The sequence below is a fragment of the Chenopodium album genome, chromosome 4, assembly GCF_948465745.1.
Source record: "Chenopodium album chromosome 4, dcCheAlbu1.1, whole genome shotgun sequence".
NCBI classification, from domain to species: domain Eukaryota; kingdom Viridiplantae; phylum Streptophyta; class Magnoliopsida; order Caryophyllales; family Amaranthaceae; genus Chenopodium; species Chenopodium album.
Genome location: NC_137837.1, coordinates 17,805,515 through 17,816,243, shown reverse-complemented (window position 1 = coordinate 17,816,243; position 10,729 = coordinate 17,805,515). Strand labels below are relative to the sequence as shown.

The 10,729-nt window shown below is 41.4% G+C and overlaps 1 non-coding gene across 1 annotated transcript; it reads left to right on the top strand.

Annotated features, from left to right (window-relative positions):
* The first annotated feature begins 8,294 nt into the window (after nucleotides 1-8,294).
* Nucleotides 8,295-8,401, top strand: LOC145629731 (small nucleolar RNA R71). Its single transcript, XR_014111880.1, has one exon. It is a non-coding gene; the product is annotated as a small nucleolar RNA R71 (small nucleolar RNA).
* Nucleotides 8,402-10,729: the final 2,328 nt, after the last annotated feature.

Genomic DNA, 10,729 nt, shown 5'->3' with positions numbered 1-10,729 from the left:
AAAGAAGGTTGATTCCCAGATCATCAGAGTTCAGGCTATCTGACTTGTCGGCTGTGGAGAGGTCTTCATCGATGAAGTCACAATCGAGGAACACCTCGAATCCCGATTCACGGATCCCATTATGGACAAATGGTTCAGGGAATTCATAGCATGGGAAGTTTTCCCCTTCTTTGATGTACTGGCCGTTGAGGGTGAACGGATATGGATCCATGGCCATTTCCGTCTTCGTGATTCGAGCGTTGTTGCGAGCCTTCATTTTCAATGCAGCTTGTTTCAGATCTTCCTTTGTTGGCTCGAATCCTAAGCCGAAAGTATTCTTCTTGAGCGCACCAGGATGGCCCCAAGATTTAGCCATTTTCTTCTTGAGCCCAAGGGTCATTCCAGGGAAGTGACCTTGCTTCTTCAGAATGGCGTTGATACTAGTATTTGAGTAGGGATCGAAGTCGAGATGGCACTTTTCCTCTTCTTCGATCACAAGAACATCATCTAGTGAAAACCCCCAAAGATCTTCATCTTCTTCATCATGTTCAACATGGACGATAGGAGTATCAATAACTTGAATGCGCATAGGAGAAGCATCGATAGTAATCGGAACCCCTCCAACTATGGCTTTCACTTTTTGGTGGAGCGATGACGGAATCGCCTTTAGCTCATGAAGCCAAGGGCGTCCTAATAACAGATTGAAAGAGGCCTTAATGTCCACCACCTGAAACTTGGTGCGACGTTCAATGGCCCCAGTAGTTATATTCAATATGATAGTACCCACGGCTTGACGGCGAGTATTATCGTAAGCTCGAATCCCTTGAGTGGAGGGAGTCAATTCTTCATTCTTTATACCCAACTTCTTTGCAGTATGGAGTGGGCACACATTGATTGCAGAGCCATTATCAACCAGGCTCATAGGAACATTCATCTGCCTACACACTACAGTGAGGTGTAAGGCCTTATTATGTTGGTCCCCTTCCGGGGGTAGATCCTTATCAGAAAAAGAAATCAGATTGCTGGTACTCGGCAGCTCAGTAGTGAGAAAGTTGACCAATCCTTGAGGAGTCATGTCATCATCAACTCCTATTTTCACCAGAGCATTCATCACAGCCTTTCGATGCTCGTGGGAAGTGGCCAAAAGCTTCCATACATTCATTTCCACCTTGGTCTTTTGTAGTTGTTTGACCACATCGCTATTCACAGGTTCGATGGGATCAACTGTCGGGTGTGATTGTGGTGGAGGTGGAGGTGAGTTAGGTTGTTGCAACCGTCCACTTCTGGTGAGAACCTTGACTTCAAAGTCCCCCCAAACATCTTCACTGGTGCCGAGCGATGAACAGGCTATGTCTTTGAGATAGACGTCTTCATCATCACTATCCCAAATCCCATTTACTTCTTCAGTGCTTGGGATAAATACAACTTTCGGCAGAGGTTCATTCACGGGTTGAATGAGTATTGACGGATCAAAGGAGACTTCATCTCCCATGATAGCCAAAGCATCAGAAAGAGGACCTGTTTGAATGTTAGGCTTCTTGCCCCCTGGAGGGACAGGAAGTTGAGTAGCATCAATCAGGTCTTGGATTGCATCTTTCAGCCTCCAACACTTCTCAGTATTATGACCCTTGCCTTGATGATACTTGCAATAAGCATTGGGGTCATAGCTAGCGGTCCTATTCTCAGGTCGAGGTTCTGGAAATGGTCCGATTGGCATAATCAGTCCCTGACCATGAAGACGGTCATAAGCAGCATCATAAGTCATTCCCAAAGGCGTATAAACCCTCCTTTGCCTTTGGAATCTTTGAGGAGGAGCACTAAGGGCCAGCACATCATTGATGTTGATATTGTTGGTAGCATTATTGGGCTTAGAAGACGAAGAAGAAGGAGTGTCGTTCTTCTTGTTTTTCCAAGTACTATTGTTATTGTTGCTACCGACAGACTTCATCAGTTCATCTTCGATATTGATTCCAATATCGTATACAGCTTCAAAGGTACTTTAAGGCAGAAACTTCAGGTGTTGCTTGTATTTATGATTCAGATTGGCAATGAACAAGCGAACCATTTCCTTCTCCTTGGGAGGATCCACCAAGAGCGCAGCTGTTTCTCTCCACCTGCTTAAGTAAGTGGTGAAGCCTTCATTCTCTTTCTGTTTGAGAATGGAGAGTTCACGTTCAGAAGTCTTGGCCTGGATGTTACACTTGTACCGGTTCATAAAGCTTTCAGCAACATCCTTCCAGGTCGCGACATGCTTGGATTCCAGAGAATAGAACCACTGTTGACAGACATGCTCTAAGGAAAGAGGAAACACCGTAGGGAAGAGTGTCACATCTACTCCCTTAAGAGCCATAGTTGCAGAAAAAGCCTTCAAATGGAAGAGCGGATTATCAGTAGGCTTGAATTTGAGAATATCAGCAGTGGAAAACTTCTCAGGAAGCTTCTCTCTTATGGACGAGGAGGTGACAGGCTGTTCCACATAAGTGAACTTTTCTGAAATCTTGCTCATCTGTTCCTTGATCTTGTCCATCGCAGCAGTAGTGACACTGTTTTGATTGTCTTACTCTACAGTGATGACTCTAGTGGTGAGTGTCTGCATCATGTCAGACAATCTTTCGATTGTCCTGTTGAGGTTCTCAATGTCTTCCTTAGTGGCCATTGGTTGAAAGTAGACTGGAGACGGATCTTGTGGAGATGATTGAGGTGGTTTCCTTGTACGCCTCTTTGGTATAAGAGGTTGTTGAGGTATGGACTCGAACCGTAACAATCTACCCTTGCTTCTTGCCCAAGCGTTGTGCCACCGAAACAAACACACCTTTAATGACCAAACTTAACCTTAACCTATCCGGAAAAATATTTTATTAAATAACTATAATTTTTGAAAATTATTAAAAATCTGTAATTTTAAAAAAAAAACATGGGAGGATACCATCCGACTTACTCCGAAAAAAAACAACACAAAAAACAAGGTTTCCCTAAAATACGGTCAAAAAGTGGTGCATGACTAAAAAAAGTGTGTGGACATAATATGTGAGTGATTAGGTGAGGTTATAGACGCGTGCTTTGATCGTATAGCTAGACACGACTCAAAACTGGACACAGCATTCGCACAAAAATCGAGAAAAAGATTGACAGGACACTTTCCTGGGCACCGTGTCACGGTGCAGACTATCGTGACACGGTGCAGTCTACCGTCAGACGGTAGACTTTCCCGTGTCACGGCACTGTTCACCGTGACACGGCAGAACATGTCGTGACACGGTGCGCAGTTCCTGGTCAGTTTTGTGATTTTTTCAGATTTTAATCGATTTTAAGTCCGTACTAATTACTATGTGAGAATAAAAACCCTCGGTCATGGGTTAAACAAAAAGAGCAAACACATGAGGGTTAGCACCAAACAACCACATAGCATTTAGGCACGATGATGTAAAAAAAGTTCGCAACCTAGAGTCAAGATCTATGTTCAACTATTGGTCAAGCTTTGGGTGTCAAAGGGTACCATGGTTAAGAGTTTAGACGCGTTAGCAAGGCCGCCTCCCCTGAGGGTGTATGCCAACGGGCGGCTCCGCGAGTTCGTGATGAAATCGAACTCGACTCCATGGTTTGGGTGGATTTAATAACTCGGATGAACCCTTATTGCCATGAGCGTTTTTGGGTCGATAGAGCTTAAATCCCCCGGGGCTAAGACGCATGTAGAACACATACGTTTTTTCAGAAAAATCGAAGGAAGTCGACTGTGAGAAAAGAAAATAGGCCACCGGACTGATTTTAAGACTGCCGTGATACGGCAGACTCTGTCGTGACACGGCAGTCAGAAAATCTGACTAGTGCCCTGTTTGCTTTTGCGCGCAACCAAGTTATCCAATTTTTCCTACGGGACAGACCTGAATGCGACGTTAAAACGTCTATGCAGATGCAAAAAATGCCAAATTAATCACAGGAATATTTTTTCAAGAATCTTTCAAGTCTCATCCACTCATCTTAATTAAATACCGATCACTCAAATCGATAAATAATTAAGAATCCTCCCCAGTGGAGTCGCCAAATTGTAGGCATCGTTTGAAGTGCGCCTACGTTAAAAGCATGTTGTAAATATGCTTGGCACTCATAGGAAGTGGGAATTGACATTACGATTAGGGACAACGATTAGGGACAAATAAAGTAGGGAGCCGCCAACAAGTTTTTAAGGAACTTGTAAACCGTTCACGGATCATTTAAGGCAACCACGAATAAAGGGACAATGGTAGGCAGCAACGATTGACCCGTGAAGGTTACACCCCATTCATAATCCATGAGATTACTAACTCCATATGGTTCGGAACCACGAAAGGAGGATCGGGGATGATGGTACGAAGTGAGTCATGGAGTCACATTCGCCCGTATTGGCCTCTACTCGATTCTTATATTAAAAAGCATTCCTGTGATCTCAAAGGCATACAAACAATAATTCAATTCGCTCCAAACTATTATTTAACTAAATTGGTTTAATATTAATGCACACATAATTCTAAAATATTGTGATCACTTCAATTAATAATAAGATTAAAAAGGATCCTAAACCGGTTGTCCAAATTATCTTATTAGGCGTGATTTTCAATTACATATTCCCTTTAAACATGTAATATAGTGATCAATAAATAATGATAGAATAACATCAATAATGGAAGCAATTTAACAATAATTCTAACAATACAAAATCATTAGAAAAATAATAGAAATAAAAGGAACATAATTCTTACTTTGATTCTGTTTGTTTGCAACTACAAAATAATAAACGAGTTAGTAACTTTAAGGAAATAATAATAAAACAATAATTAAATTAAGTAAACCCTAGACCTTGGCATGTTGGAGGTTTAAGTTAGGATTCCCTGTTAGAGCACGGTAGACAAAAGTAATGTTGTCTTGGGGTGGTTCAATTGGTCTATCGGCTTTCAATTCAAACAATTTTCCAAAATCTTTCAAGGACAATCTAATATCATTATTAAACAATCGAAATTGAACATGAGAGATTAGAGCATTTGATTTTATGACATTAAAACTAGAAATGAATTCTAAAGTCAAATAATCATAAGTATCATAGTGTAAATTGAACAAACCACTCATGTCAATTCCTTTGAATAGTTTTTCAACATGTTTATCAATTCCTAGTCTAGAAAGCGTAGGATGGTGAATAAAACGGGTAGGAATTACCTGCCGTGTGATGAGGTTGAGCATCCTTTGCTTTTGCTCTTGGGTGGTGATGACCACCCTCTCCCACCCCGGAATTTGCAACTCCGGGTCAATGCTAGGTGCTTGTTGCCTCGATCCTTCACCCCTAACAGTTCTAGACCTCTTGAAAGCCATTTTAATGTGAAAATAGTAGGAATTGAAGCTTTCTCTCTCTTAGGGTTTGAGAAGAAATTGAGAGAAAGTGTTGAAAATTTAGTGTAGATTGTAGAGGAAGATGAGAGGAGTTGGAAAATGTAAGAATTTTTAAGTTTGGATGGAAGAATTGGAGGAGATCTTGGAATGAAGTGTGAGTTGAAGGTTTGGAAATGGAGGTTTTAGAGAGAGAAAGTGAAATGAAGAAGATGAAATAAGGGGAAAGTGAGGAAAGAAAGAAGAGAAAAGAAAATAAAGGGGGGACGGGCTGTAGGCGTGCCCGATCGGGCGAATGGGGAAATTTCCAGATTGCAAGTTGCGCGCCCGATCGGGCGAGCTCCGCCCGATCGGGCGCGAACTCGAACAAAATTTTCGCCCTTTGCTCGCCCGATCGGGCGAGCTTCGCCCGATATTTCTTTCCTTCTCACTCGATTTGCGCCCGATCGGGCAAGCTTCGCCCGGTTGGGCTAAATTAGCCACGAAATCAGCTCTGCTTGCGCGCCCGATTGGGCGAAATTTTCTCAGTTTTTTGCCTCACTTGCGCGCCCGATCGGGCGAGCCTCGCCCGATCGGGCCCGTACCAAGCCTTGGAGTTTCTCCGATTTCTTTTCTTCTTCAATTTTTTCTAAGTCTTTTAACCTTTCAAATTCATACCTGTACAACAACACTAAAAAATGGTAAAATATCACTCTCCTCACCTCTATAAAATAAAAACAAAAATAAGGAAAAGGAAAACCATACTAGAAAGCATGAAATACGGGTTGCCTCCCGCAAAGCGCTGGTTTATCTAGGTCCCGCACGACCTTCTTACCAAGTACAATTCCTAGGACCCTTGGCCTAACGCTTGATCAGGTGGTTTCTCACCCGGTCTAGCGATGTTTAGGCTACGATGCGGCTTCCTGACATAACCTGTGGGACGCCAAGTCGCCTTATCTGGTGGATCCTCCTTGACTTGGAATGGGGGATCTTCAATGCTACGCACTAAAAACCCTTCTTCGATCGAATGTTGGTTTAAATTGTCATTGCGTTCAACACTTGCAACCCGATCTGGCGGAACACTTACCATAGGCTCGCTTCGCACAAAATGCTCGATCGGTTCCACTTGTTCATCCTCGAAACCAAGACCAACATTGTAGAGTGCTCTTTCTATTGCGTCGACTTCCTTCTGCCATTTTTCTATCTCATCTGAAAGGGATGCAACACAAGTTACCGCCTCCAAGGGATCTTTTTCAAGAGCTTGGGGCTTGATAGAATAATTTACAACCACATTAACACTGAAACATTTCTCCTCAGTCATGGAGCTTTTGGGGGCATTATTCAGATTAAAAACCACTTTATCATCCCCTACTGATAGTGTTAGCTTACCACTTCTTACGTCTATGACTGCTCCTGCAGTGTTAAGGAATGGTCTACCCAAAATAATTGGGGTTTGCATATCCTCAGCCATATCAAGAACAACGAAATCTACAGGTATATAAAATTTACCTACTCTAACGGGGACATCCTCTAAAACACCTAGGGGGTATTTGAAAGAACGGTCGGCCATTTGTAGAGTTATATTGGTAGCTTTTAATTTACCCATATTCAACTTAGAACACACAGATAATGGCATGACGCTAACACTAGCACCCAAATCACATAATGCATTATCAATCAAGAGATTGCCAATATGACAAGGGATAGAAAAACTACCCGGATCTGTTAATTTAGGTGGAGACTTATTTTGAAGTACGGCACTACACTCTGCAGTGAAAGCTACTGTCTCTACCTCACTAATAGACCTTTTTCTCGTCAAAATTTCTTTCATAAATTTTTCATATGAGGGGATTTGTGTGATCAATTCAGTAAAGGGAACTGTTACCTTCAAATCTTTAACCACCTCCAGGAACTTACCAAACTGCTTATCCAAGTTTGTCTTCAATTGACGATTGGGGAAAGGAAGTTTGATGATTGGCTTTTGAGCATTCTTATTCTTATCTGGAGTAGCCACCTTCTCTGGAGTTTTACCTTGCAATGTAGAATTAGATGTGTTAGTATTATCCTCTAGCCCTGCAGGGCTATCAACTACATTGTTTGGTTTAATGGAATCAAGATTATCATTATTTAATAAAATAGGTTCATCAACTCTGGGCATAGAGGGCCCTTCATAGTTTGAACCACTCCTTAGAGTAATTGCAAATGCTTGATCCGTAGGCCTAGTCGGCTGTGCCGGCAGGGCTCCCTGTTGGCGTGCTTGTAGAGTAGCGGAGAGTTGCGCAATTTGATTATCTACAATTTTATTATGCGCTAAAATTTGATCAATTGCCGCATCTCTGCTCTCCATGTGCTTTTGCATATTGACCAACATTGCTCTAATTTCCCCCAAAGAAGGGTCGGAAGATGAGGGGGGTTGTTGTGGTTGATTCTTCTGGCTAGCGTTGGGATGATAGTATTTCTGCTGTTGTTGCTATGGCACCTGTGGTTCTTGTGGTGGTGGATTTTGAACATTAGTGCTCCGATAGGAAAGGTATGGATGATTCCGATACCCAGGATTGTAAGTGTTGGAGTATGGGTTATTCTGCCTATAGGCTTGGAAGGCATTAACTTGCTCCACGGAACTCCTGCAATCCTGCTCCCAATGACCTACAATACCACAATTCTCACAGAAAGCTTCATTAGAATTATTATTAATCGCAGAAACATTAGCTACACTAGCAGTGCTCAGATTATCTAATTTTTGGCAAATAGAGGTCAGTTGAGCTTGCAAAAAGGATACAGAGTCTACACTATGTTTCCCCTTGTTAGCAAATCCTCTGGGATTCCCATATTGGGAATTGTGTATCGCCATGTCTTCAATAACCTGACCTGCATCATCAACATTAAGATTCATAAATCTCCCACTAGCTGCAGAGTCTAAAATTATTCTAGAAGAATTTCCAATGCCGTTATAAAAGGCTTGGATTAACTGCCATTGTGCTAAATTATGGTGGGGGCATTCTCTTTGTAGGTCCTTGAACCTCTCCCAAGCCTCATATAAAGACTCATCGGCTTCTTGGGCAAAGTTCTGAATCGCACTCCGTAGTACCGCTGTTCTCTCTGCAGGATAATATTTGTTATAGAAATTCAAAACAAGAGTTTCCCAGTCGGTTATACCAAGTGTAGTTCTATTTAAGCCATTAAACCATAATTTAGCTTTTCCAGTTAGAGAGAAGGGAAAGAGAATCTCCCTGATTTGGTCTTGAGTGACCTCGGCTTGCCTGATAGTGTTGCAATATTGACAATAGTCGGCAATGTGAAGATTCGGGTCTTCACCCTTTGCTCCACTAAATTGCTTCCTCTCTATCATCGTTATAAGTTGAGGCTTAATTTCAAATTGAACCCCATCAAGAGCCGGAGTAGGGGTGAGATGTGGAAAATCCGTAAGCTTGGGTTGTGAATAATCACTAAGCTTCTTTGGAGCTGCCATCTCTGATTCTGTGTCTGATGATGTCTCTAAATCGCTAGAATCAGTTGGAGGATCGCGGTGATTATTGTTAGTATCACCAGAATCCGCCAGGATTTGCTTGTTGAAGTTTTTCTGTTTATGGAAGGAACGTTCGATCTCAGGATCGAAAGGGATGTAACCTGATCTGGAACACCTGGGCATAAACAAGAACTAGAAGCAAATATGAGATTTGTCTCAGAGAACTAACGCTCTCTGAGACAAAAGAGAAATAATCTAGACTACAAAAACAATCAGAAATAAAAATAAAACCGTTTCCCCGGCAACGGCGCCAAATTTTGACAGGGTAAAGTCGTATCCTCTAATCAAAAATAATTACCTAAATCACTAACTAAGGTAGATAGGGAAGTAGGGTCGATCTCCGAAGGGAAACTAGTCTTTTTATTCCTAATTTATTATTATAATCTAAACTATTTAAGTAACCAATATTTATAGTTGAATAAGGAACTAAACTACAAAGGGTAGGAATAGGGAAGAAATAATATATAAAAGGATCTAGGGCATAGGTTCACCAATAAATAATACTCCAGGGTAAAATAGGGTAATCAATCATTGACATGGCATAGATAACATGATTAACAGGCTCTCGCAATTTATTAATCAACATAGATCTAACAGGCTCTCACAATTTACTGTTCTTATTGAAAATAGCCTTTAATATCAAATTAACATCCGCTCGATTCATCAATTTAATATTGCTATACTTTTACAAGCCGCAATTTTAAAACATTAAAACAATCCAATAAGAAATTATCATGCAATACCAATAATCAATAATAGTCAATCATCAATGCATCAATTAACCAGATTGTAAAGGGCTCTCGCTACTTATTACAATCACACAATTAATTTATCGGTATTAAATCTCATCTCTGGAATCTTGACTTAACCATTTATAAATTAACTTGCCTATTGAAACTAGACCTAAACATTAATTCTCATCTCTCAATTCTCGAATCAATATTGTCAAACTCATGCATAAAAGATAGGCCTAATCTAGTCACAGAGCATTAATCCAATCAATAGGAAATTAATCTAGCATTGATAATCAACAACAATAAATTACCCCTTCATATTATTTATGGATCCCCATAAACCCTAGAAATTAAACTACTCACACATATTAAAAACTAAACTAATCAAGGTAATAAAATAAGACATGATTAAAGGAATAAAATAAATAACTAAGATTAAGGGAGAAGAAATCGTTACCAAAATAAATCTGGAATTAAAAGAAAGAATTAGGAACAAAGGTTTAGAGAGAGTTTAAGAGAGAGAAAACTAAGTAGAGAGAGAAAGTCTAAGAGAAAGAGATGATAAGTCTCATTAATCGTCCCCAAAACGTACTTAAAAACAAAACTAAAACAACTCCTAATTAGAAACTAATTGCTCGTCAAAAGAGCCTTTCCAGAAACACGCGCCCGATCGGGCTAGAGGCCGCCCGATCGGGCGCGCCTTTTTTTCTCGCACTGCTCTTCTCACTGCACCGCCCGATCGTGCTAAGCCTCGCACGATCGGGCGCGCCTTGAGCCACGCACCAGCACGCATCTTGCCCGATCGAGCTTAGCTTGCCCGATCGGGCCCTTGTGGCTCCTCGAGGCTTTGGACTCCCGATTGGGCTTATTTCTTCGGCCCAATCCGGATCTCCTCTTCGGGTCTTGAATACTCGGTCCAAACCTCGGTATTCCAAATATCGAGCCCTTAATCACCGGCTCGATGGCTCTAGCCGGCCTTGGGCTTCAACGACGGTCGTGCTTCTCCAATGCTCGTAGTTGCTTCATAAAAATCCCGGAAAAAATGCTCCAAAGGTGCAATTCCCTGCAAAACTCAACCAAGACTACGAAAACACTAGAAAACACATATTAGTAATAAAAGTGGCCCTAAAGAGCCAAAAACACTACTAATTATGAC